We start from the raw sequence: 11,995 nt of genomic DNA on the forward strand, positions 1-11,995 counted from the left end.
CCTAACCCTAACCCTAACCCTAACCCTAACCCTAACCCTAACCCTAACCCTAACCCTAACCCTAACCCTAACCCTAACCCTAACCCTAACCCTAACCCTAACCCTAACCCTAACCCTAACCCTAACCCTAACCCTAACCCTAACCCTAACCCTAACCCTAACCCTAACCCTAACCCTAACCCTAACCCTAACCCTAACCCTAACCCTAACCCTAACCCTAACCCTAACCCTAACCCTAACCCTAACCCTAACCCTAACCCTAACCCTAACCCTAACCCTAACCCTAACCCTAACCCTAACCCTAACCCTAACCCTAACCCTAACCCTAACCCTAACCCTAACCCTAACCCTAACCCTAACCCTAACCCTAACCCTAACCCTAACCCTAACCCTAACCCTAACCCTAACCCTAACCCTAACCCTAACCCTAACCCTAACCCTAACCCTAACCCTAACCCTAACCCTAACCCTAACCCTAACCCTAACCCTAACCCTAACCCTAACCCTAACCCTAACCCTAACCCTAACCCTAACCCTAACCCTAACCCTAACCCTAACCCTAACCCTAACCCTAACCCTAACCCTAACCCTAACCCTAACCCTAACCCTAACCCTAACCCTAACCCTAACCCTAACCCTAACCCTAACCCTAACCCTAACCCTAACCCTAACCCTAACCCTAACCCTAACCCTAACCCTAACCCTAACCCTAACCCTAACCCTAACCCTAACCCTAACCCTAACCCTAACCCTAACCCTAACCCTAACCCTAACCCTAACCCTAACCCTAACCCTAACCCTAACCCTAACCCTAACCCTAACCCTAACCCTAACCCTAACCCTAACCCTAACCCTAACCCTAACCCTAACCCTAACCCTAACCCTAACCCTAACCCTAACCCTAACCCTAACCCTAACCCTAACCCTAACCCTAACCCTAACCCTAACCCTAACCCTAACCCTAACCCTAACCCTAACCCTAACCCTAACCCTAACCCTAACCCTAACCCTAACCCTAACCCTAACCCTAACCCTAACCCTAACCCTAACCCTAACCCTAACCCTAACCCTAACCCTAACCCTAACCCTAACCCTAACCCTAACCCTAACCCTAACCCTAACCCTAACCCTAACCCTAACCCTAACCCTAACCCTAACCCTAACCCTAACCCTAACCCTAACCCTAACCCTAACCCTAACCCTAACCCTAACCCTAACCCTAACCCTAACCCTAACCCTAACCCTAACCCTAACCCTAACCCTAACCCTAACCCTAACCCTAACCCTAACCCTAACCCTAACCCTAACCCTAACCCTAACCCTAACCCTAACCCTAACCCTAACCCTAACCCTAACCCTAACCCTAACCCTAACCCTAACCCTAACCCTAACCCTAACCCTAACCCTAACCCTAACCCTAACCCTAACCCTAACCCTAACCCTAACCCTAACCCTAACCCTAACCCTAACCCTAACCCTAACCCTAACCCTAACCCTAACCCTAACCCTAACCCTAACCCTAACCCTAACCCTAACCCTAACCCTAACCCTAACCCTAACCCTAACCCTAACCCTAACCCTAACCCTAACCCTAACCCTAACCCTAACCCTAACCCTAACCCTAACCCTAACCCTAACCCTAACCCTAACCCTAACCCTAACCCTAACCCTAACCCTAACCCTAACCCTAACCCTAACCCTAACCCTAACCCTAACCCTAACCCTAACCCTAACCCTAACCCTAACCCTAACCCTAACCCTAACCCTAACCCTAACCCTAACCCTAACCCTAACCCTAACCCTAACCCTAACCCTAACCCTAACCCTAACCCTAACCCTAACCCTAACCCTAACCCTAACCCTAACCCTAACCCTAACCCTAACCCTAACCCTAACCCTAACCCTAACCCTAACCCTAACCCTAACCCTAACCCTAACCCTAACCCTAACCCTAACCCTAACCCTAACCCTAACCCTAACCCTAACCCTAACCCTAACCCTAACCCTAACCCTAACCCTAACCCTAACCCTAACCCTAACCCTAACCCTAACCCTAACCCTAACCCTAACCCTAACCCTAACCCTAACCCTAACCCTAACCCTAACCCTAACCCTAACCCTAACCCTAACCCTAACCCTAACCCTAACCCTAACCCTAACCCTAACCCTAACCCTAACCCTAACCCTAACCCTAACCCTAACCCTAACCCTAACCCTAACCCTAACCCTAACCCTAACCCTAACCCTAACCCTAACCCTAACCCTAACCCTAACCCTAACCCTAACCCTAACCCTAACCCTAACCCTAACCCTAACCCTAACCCTAACCCTAACCCTAACCCTAACCCTAACCCTAACCCTAACCCTAACCCTAACCCTAACCCTAACCCTAACCCTAACCCTAACCCTAACCCTAACCCTAACCCTAACCCTAACCCTAACCCTAACCCTAACCCTAACCCTAACCCTAACCCTAACCCTAACCCTAACCCTAACCCTAACCCTAACCCTAACCCTAACCCTAACCCTAACCCTAACCCTAACCCTAACCCTAACCCTAACCCTAACCCTAACCCTAACCCTAACCCTAACCCTAACCCTAACCCTAACCCTAACCCTAACCCTAACCCTAACCCTAACCCTAACCCTAACCCTAACCCTAACCCTAACCCTAACCCTAACCCTAACCCTAACCCTAACCCTAACCCTAACCCTAACCCTAACCCTAACCCTAACCCTAACCCTAACCCTAACCCTAACCCTAACCCTAACCCTAACCCTAACCCTAACCCTAACCCTAACCCTAACCCTAACCCTAACCCTAACCCTAACCCTAACCCTAACCCTAACCCTAACCCTAACCCTAACCCTAACCCTAACCCTAACCCTAACCCTAACCCTAACCCTAACCCTAACCCTAACCCTAACCCTAACCCTAACCCTAACCCTAACCCTAACCCTAACCCTAACCCTAACCCTAACCCTAACCCTAACCCTAACCCTAACCCTAACCCTAACCCTAACCCTAACCCTAACCCTAACCCTAACCCTAACCCTAACCCTAACCCTAACCCTAACCCTAACCCTAACCCTAACCCTAACCCTAACCCTAACCCTAACCCTAACCCTAACCCTAACCCTAACCCTAACCCTAACCCTAACCCTAACCCTAACCCTAACCCTAACCCTAACCCTAACCCTAACCCTAACCCTAACCCTAACCCTAACCCTAACCCTAACCCTAACCCTAACCCTAACCCTAACCCTAACCCTAACCCTAACCCTAACCCTAACCCTAACCCTAACCCTAACCCTAACCCTAACCCTAACCCTAACCCTAACCCTAACCCTAACCCTAACCCTAACCCTAACCCTAACCCTAACCCTAACCCTAACCCTAACCCTAACCCTAACCCTAACCCTAACCCTAACCCTAACCCTAACCCTAACCCTAACCCTAACCCTAACCCTAACCCTAACCCTAACCCTAACCCTAACCCTAACCCTAACCCTAACCCTAACCCTAACCCTAACCCTAACCCTAACCCTAACCCTAACCCTAACCCTAACCCTAACCCTAACCCTAACCCTAACCCTAACCCTAACCCTAACCCTAACCCTAACCCTAACCCTAACCCTAACCCTAACCCTAACCCTAACCCTAACCCTAACCCTAACCCTAACCCTAACCCTAACCCTAACCCTAACCCTAACCCTAACCCTAACCCTAACCCTAACCCTAACCCTAACCCTAACCCTAACCCTAACCCTAACCCTAACCCTAACCCTAACCCTAACCCTAACCCTAACCCTAACCCTAACCCTAACCCTAACCCTAACCCTAACCCTAACCCTAACCCTAACCCTAACCCTAACCCTAACCCTAACCCTAACCCTAACCCTAACCCTAACCCTAACCCTAACCCTAACCCTAACCCTAACCCTAACCCTAACCCTAACCCTAACCCTAACCCTAACCCTAACCCTAACCCTAACCCTAACCCTAACCCTAACCCTAACCCTAACCCTAACCCTAACCCTAACCCTAACCCTAACCCTAACCCTAACCCTAACCCTAACCCTAACCCTAACCCTAACCCTAACCCTAACCCTAACCCTAACCCTAACCCTAACCCTAACCCTAACCCTAACCCTAACCCTAACCCTAACCCTAACCCTAACCCTAACCCTAACCCTAACCCTAACCCTAACCCTAACCCTAACCCTAACCCTAACCCTAACCCTAACCCTAACCCTAACCCTAACCCTAACCCTAACCCTAACCCTAACCCTAACCCTAACCCTAACCCTAACCCTAACCCTAACCCTAACCCTAACCCTAACCCTAACCCTAACCCTAACCCTAACCCTAACCCTAACCCTAACCCTAACCCTAACCCTAACCCTAACCCTAACCCTAACCCTAACCCTAACCCTAACCCTAACCCTAACCCTAACCCTAACCCTAACCCTAACCCTAACCCTAACCCTAACCCTAACCCTAACCCTAACCCTAACCCTAACCCTAACCCTAACCCTAACCCTAACCCTAACCCTAACCCTAACCCTAACCCTAACCCTAACCCTAACCCTAACCCTAACCCTAACCCTAACCCTAACCCTAACCCTAACCCTAACCCTAACCCTAACCCTAACCCTAACCCTAACCCTAACCCTAACCCTAACCCTAACCCTAACCCTAACCCTAACCCTAACCCTAACCCTAACCCTAACCCTAACCCTAACCCTAACCCTAACCCTAACCCTAACCCTAACCCTAACCCTAACCCTAACCCTAACCCTAACCCTAACCCTAACCCTAACCCTAACCCTAACCCTAACCCTAACCCTAACCCTAACCCTAACCCTAACCCTAACCCTAACCCTAACCCTAACCCTAACCCTAACCCTAACCCTAACCCTAACCCTAACCCTAACCCTAACCCTAACCCTAACCCTAACCCTAACCCTAACCCTAACCCTAACCCTAACCCTAACCCTAACCCTAACCCTAACCCTAACCCTCTCTTTCTTGTCTTAAACCTAACCCTCCTTGCTTTCTCTTCTAACCCTAACCCTCTTTTACTCCCAGCACAGGTAAGTATTATTGTTGACATTCATGTTGTATTATTGTTGACATTCATGTTGTTTTATTGTTAAGTGACTTTTTATTGGTAAGTATTATTGTTGACATTCATGTTATTTTTATTGGTAAGTATTATTGTTGACATTCATGTTGTTTTATTGTTAAGTGACTTTTTATTGTAAAGACGCTTTGGTTCAAGGCGGCTGTTTAATTAATAAATGTATATGTATTCCGCTTGTATTTTCTTTATTATCCCCAGTTACTCCTCAAGACTGCATTAGGATGGACTGTTTTTCTGTGGACCAGACTATTTTTCCAAATTTATATGTTGGTTCACCAATTGGACTGGAAACACACACTGGGGATTTGATCAACCCTGGTGGGCCTGCCTATGGGGAGGGTGTCTAGTGTTTCGAAGGCCGAAACGCCCGATGATCCTAGGTATACTACTGATGATGTGTTTCCACAATTTAGATTCACATTTGGATTTATTTCTCACTTTTACTTGACTGACAGACGCTGAGACAGCTGTACTTGTGTTAGCAATGGGTAGTGTTAAAGTCTTCGGACAACAGTATGTCATCCCTGAGGGATGTTAATGCTGATAGGCTCCTACTTGCCAAAAAAGGTTAGGTCTGAAAGAAGAAGACCAGACAGTGACAGAAGACTTGGACACAGGATATTGGAAGAAGACTTGGACACAAGATGTTGGATGAAGACTTGGACACAAGATTTTTTTATTCTGATGACCTTGGCAATGGGTAGTGTTAATGTCTTCGGACAACAGTATGTCATCCCTGGGGGTTGTTAATACTGATAGGCTCCTATTTGCCAATAGGGTCAGGTTGGAAAGAAGAAAACAAGTCATGGACATAGGATCATCAGGAACAATACGTCCAAGAAGAATATCCTATGTAACAATAGGTAGTAGTAAAGTCTTCGGACAATTGTTTCCCTGAGGGTTCCTAATACTACTCCTATTGGTCAATAGGTCTGGCAGTGGAAAGGGAGGAGCCTATAAAACAGACTCCTGCTCATTCATTCATTTCAGGGGGACGGAGTGAGTGGGGTTTCAGGTGCGCGTGCCTAATTGGGGTCTCACCTGTACTGTGGTCCCGTTGGGGTCCCACAGGGTGTTTCTTCGTTATTAATGTCACACCTAACCCTAACCCTAACCCTAACCCTAACCCTAACCCTAACCCTAACCCTAACCCTAACCCTAACCCTAACCCTAACCCTAACCCTAACCCTAACCCTAACCCTAACCCTAACCCTAACCCTAACCCTAACCCTAACCCTAACCCTAACCCTAACCCTAACCCTAACCCTAACCCTAACCCTAACCCTAACCCTAACCCTAACCCTAACCCTAACCCTAACCCTAACCCTAACCCTAACCCTAACCCTAACCCTAACCCTAACCCTAACCCTAACCCTAACCCTAACCCTAACCCTAACCCTAACCCTAACCCTAACCCTAACCCTAACCCTAACCCTAACCCTAACCCTAACCCTAACCCTAACCCTAACCCTAACCCTAACCCTAACCCTAACCCTAACCCTAACCCTAACCCTAACCCTAACCCTAACCCTAACCCTAACCCTAACCCTAACCCTAACCCTAACCCTAACCCTAACCCTAACCCTAACCCTAACCCTAACCCTAACCCTAACCCTAACCCTAACCCTAACCCTAACCCTAACCCTAACCCTAACCCTAACCCTAACCCTAACCCTAACCCTAACCCTAACCCTAACCCTAACCCTAACCCTAACCCTAACCCTAACCCTAACCCTAACCCTAACCCTAACCCTAACCCTAACCCTAACCCTAACCCTAACCCTAACCCTAACCCTAACCCTAACCCTAACCCGATGATCCTAGGTATACTACTGATGATGTGTTTCCACAATTTAGATTCACATTTGGATTTATTTCTCACTTTTACTTGACTGACAGACGCTGAGACAGCTGTACTTGTGTTAGCAATGGGTAGTGTTAAAGTCTTCGGACAACAGTATGTCATCCCTGAGGGATGTTAATGCTGATAGGCTCCTACTTGCCAAAAAAGGTTAGGTCTGAAAGAAGAAGACCAGACAGTGACAGAAGACTTGGACACAGGATATTGGAAGAAGATTTGGACACAGGAATAGTGTTTCGAAGGCCGAAACGCCCGATGATCCTAGGTATACTACTGATGATGTGTTTCCACAATTTAGATTCACATTTGGATTTATTTCTCACTTTTACTTGACTGACAGACGCTGAGACAGCTGTACTTGTGTTAGCAATGGGTAGTGTTAAAGTCTTCGGACAACAGTATGTCATCCCTGAGGGATGTTAATGCTGATAGGCTCCTACTTGCCAAAAAAGGTTAGGTCTGAAAGAAGAAGACCAGACAGTGACAGAAGACTTGGACACAGGATATTGGAAGAAGATTTGGACACAGGATGTTGGATGAAGACTTGAACATAGGTTATTGGAAGAAGACTTGGACACAAGATGTTGGATGAAGACTTGGACACAAGATTTTTTTATTCTGATGACCTTGGCAATGGGTAGTGTTAATGTCTTCGGACAACAGTATGTCATCCCTGGGGGTTGTTAATACTGATAGGCTCCTATTTGCCAATAGGGTCAGGTTGGAAAGAAGAAAACAAGTCATGGACATAGGATCATCAGGAACAATACGTCCAAGAAGAATATCCTATGTAACAATAGGTAGTAGTAAAGTCTTCGGACAATTGTTTCCCTGAGGGTTCCTAATACTACTCCTATTGGTCAATAGGTCTGGCAGTGGAAAGGGAGGAGCCTATAAAACAGACTCCTGCTCATTCATTCATTTCAGGGGGACGGAGTGAGTGGGGTTTCAGGTGCGCGTGCCTAATTGGGGTCTCACCTGTACTGTGGTCCCGTTGGGGTCCCACAGGGTGTTTCTTCGTTATTAATGTCACACCTAACTCTGCCGGGGCCTTGGCCCTACTTGCTCCTATTGCCCCCTTTTCCATTTCCGCTCTTATTTACTATATTGCCTCAAGAAGATATTTTACAAGGTTTTGTTCACTCTACAATTTTTGTAAGATGGCCTGTGGCCTTACTCTCCTATTTTTGGATTTTTCACAACACTCTGGACAAGATTGAACAAGATTTTTCACAACACTCTGGACTGAAGTAAACAGGATTTCCTCATTCCAGTCTTCTACAGGATTTTTTCACATCATTCTGGACCGGGTCAAACAGATCTTCCTCACTATTCCCTGCTTTTCCTACTCTGTCTCTGCCTTCCACCCCCTGGAATTGATTCCTTTGGGCTGGACGGGAGAATTCGACTCAAGCCCTGTGGGCAGCAGTGTCATTCGCCCTGTGGGTGTCGACCCTGTATGAGTCACTGATCTAATTTCCCTCTCCTTCTCTTACCTAAACCCAACCCTCCTGCTCTCGACCCTAACCCCACCTGCACCCTATCCTAACCCCAACCCTAGGCCCCTGGTGGGTCTCTCTCTTTCTTGTCTTAAACCTAACCCTCCTTGCTTTCTCTTCTAACCCTAACCCTCTTTTACTCCCAGCACAGGTAAGTATTATTGTTGACATTCATGTTGTATTAATGTTGACATTCATGTTGTTTTATTGTTAAGTGACTTTTTATTGGTAAGTATTATTGTTGACATTCATGTTGTTTTATTGTTAAGTGACTTTTTATTGGTAAGTATTATTGTTGACATTCATGTTGTTTTATTGTGAAGTGACTTTTTATTGTAAAGACGCTTTGGTTCAAGGCGGCTGTTTAATTAATAAATGTATATGTATTCCGCTTGTATTTTCTTTATTATCCCCAGTTACACCTCAAGACTGCATTAGGATGGACTGTTTTTCTGTGGACCAGACTATTTTTCCAAATTTATATGTTGATTCACCAATTGGACTGGAAACACACACTGGGGATTTGATCAACCCTGGTGGGCCTGCCTATGGGGAGGGTGTCTAGTGTTTCGAAGGCCGAAACGCCCGATGATCCTAGGTATACTACTGATGATGTGTTTCCACAATTTAGATTCACATTTGGATTTATTTCTCACTTTTACTTGACTGACAGACGCTGAGACAGCTGTACTTGTGTTAGCAATGGGTAGTGTTAAAGTCTTCGGACAACAGTATGTCATCCCTGAGGGATGTTAATGCTGATAGGCTCCTACTTGCCAAAAAAGGTTAGGTCTGAAAGAAGAAGACCAGACAGTGACAGAAGACTTGGACACAGGATATTGGAAGAAGATTTGGACACAGGATGTTGGATGAAGACTTGAACATAGGTTATTGGAAGAAGACTTGGACACAAGATGTTGGATGAAGACTTGGACACAAGATTTTTTTATTCTGATGACCTTGGCAATGGGTAGTGTTAATGTCTTCGGACAACAGTATGTCATCCCTGGGGGTTGTTAATACTGATAGGCTCCTATTTGCCAATAGGGTCAGGTCGGAAAGAAGAAAACAAGTCATGAACATAGGATCATCAGGAACAATACGTCCAAGAAGAATATCCTATGTAACAATAGGTAGTAGTAAAGTCTTCGGACAATTGTTTCCCTGAGGGTTCCTAATACTACTCCTATTGGTCAATAGGTCTGGCAGTGGAAAGGGAGGAGCCTATAAAACAGACTCCTGCTCATTCATTCATTTCAGGGGGACGGAGTGAGTGGGGTTTCAGGTGCGCGTGCCTAATTGGGGTCTCACCTGTACTGTGGTCCCGTTGGGGTCCCACAGGGTGTTTCTTCGTTATTAATGTCACACCTAACTCTGCCGGGGCCTTGGCCCTACTTGCTCCTATTGCCCCCTTTTCCATTTCCGCTCTTATTTACTATATTGCCTCAAGAAGATATTTTACAAGGTTTTGTTCACTCTACAATTTTTGTAAGATGGCCTGTGGCCTTACTCTCCTATTTTTGGATTTTTCACAACACTCTGGACAAGATTGAACAAGATTTTTCACAACACTCTGGACTGAAGTAAACAGGATTTCCTCATTCCAGTCTTCTACAGGATTTTTTCACATCATTCTGGACCGGGTCAAACAGATCTTCCTCACTATTCCCTGCTTTTCCTACTCTGTCTCTGCCTTCCACCCCCTGGAATTGATTCCTTTGGGCTGGACGGGAGAATTCGACTCAAGCCCTGTGGGCAGCAGTGTCATTCGCCCTGTGGGTGTCGACCCTGTATGAGTCACTGATCTAATTTCCCTCTCCTTCTCTTACCTAAACCCAACCCTCCTGCTCTCGACCCTAACCCCACCTGCACCCTATCCTAACCCCAACCCTAGGCCCCTGGTGGGTCTCTCTCTTTCTTGTCTTAAACCTAACCCTCCTTGCTTTCTCTTCTAACCCTAACCCTCTTTTACTCCCAGCACAGGTAAGTATTATTGTTGACATTCATGTTGTATTAATGTTGACATTCATGTTGTTTTATTGTTAAGTGACTTTTTATTGGTAAGTATTATTGTTGACATTCATGTTGTTTTATTGTTAAGTGACTTTTTATTGGTAAGTATTATTGTTGACATTCATGTTGTTTTATTGTGAAGTGACTTTTTATTGTAAAGACGCTTTGGTTCAAGGCGGCTGTTTAATTAATAAATGTATATGTATTCCGCTTGTATTTTCTTTATTATCCCCAGTTACACCTCAAGACTGCATTAGGATGGACTGTTTTTCTGTGGACCAGACTATTTTTCCAAATTTATATGTTGATTCACCAATTGGACTGGAAACACACACTGGGGATTTGATCAACCCTGGTGGGCCTGCCTATGGGGAGGGTGTCTAGTGTTTCGAAGGCCGAAACGCCCGATGATCCTAGGTATACTACTGATGATGTGTTTCCACAATTTAGATTCACATTTGGATTTATTTCTCACTTTTACTTGACTGACAGACGCTGAGACAGCTGTACTTGTGTTAGCAATGGGTAGTGTTAAAGTCTTCGGACAACAGTATGTCATCCCTGAGGGATGTTAATGCTGATAGGCTCCTACTTGCCAAAAAAGGTTAGGTCTGAAAGAAGAAGACCAGACAGTGACAGAAGACTTGGACACAGGATATTGGAAGAAGATTTGGACACAGGATGTTGGATGAAGACTTGAACATAGGTTATTGGAAGAAGACTTGGACACAAGATGTTGGATGAAGACTTGGACACAAGATTTTTTTATTCTGATGACCTTGGCAATGGGTAGTGTTAATGTCTTCGGACAACAGTATGTCATCCCTGGGGGTTGTTAATACTGATAGGCTCCTATTTGCCAATAGGGTCAGGTCGGAAAGAAGAAAACAAGTCATGAACATAGGATCATCAGGAACAATACGTCCAAGAAGAATATCCTATGTAACAATAGGTAGTAGTAAAGTCTTCGGACAATTGTTTCCCTGAGGGTTCCTAATACTACTCCTATTGGTCAATAGGTCTGGCAGTGGAAAGGGAGGAGCCTATAAAACAGACTCCTGCTCATTCATTCATTTCAGGGGGACGGAGTGAGTGGGGTTTCAGGTGCGCGTGCCTAATTGGGGTCTCACCTGTACTGTGGTCCCGTTGGGGTCCCACAGGGTGTTTCTTCGTTATTAATGTCACACCTAACTCTGCCGGGGCCTTGGCCCTACTTGCTCCTATTGCCCCCTTTTCCATTTCCGCTCTTATTTACTATATTGCCTCAAGAAGATATTTTACAAGGTTTTGTTCACTCTACAATTTTTGTAAGATGGCCTGTGGCCTTACTCTCCTATTTTTGGATTTTTCACAACACTCTGGACAAGATTGAACAAGATTTTTCACAACACTCTGGACTGAAGTAAACAGGATTTCCTCATTCCAGTCTTCTACAGGATTTTTTCACATCATTCTGGACCGGGTCAAACAGATCT

Source organism: Osmerus eperlanus, chromosome 23, assembly GCF_963692335.1.
Source record: "Osmerus eperlanus chromosome 23, fOsmEpe2.1, whole genome shotgun sequence".
In the NCBI taxonomy this organism is placed as follows: Eukaryota; Metazoa; Chordata; class Actinopteri; order Osmeriformes; family Osmeridae; genus Osmerus; species Osmerus eperlanus.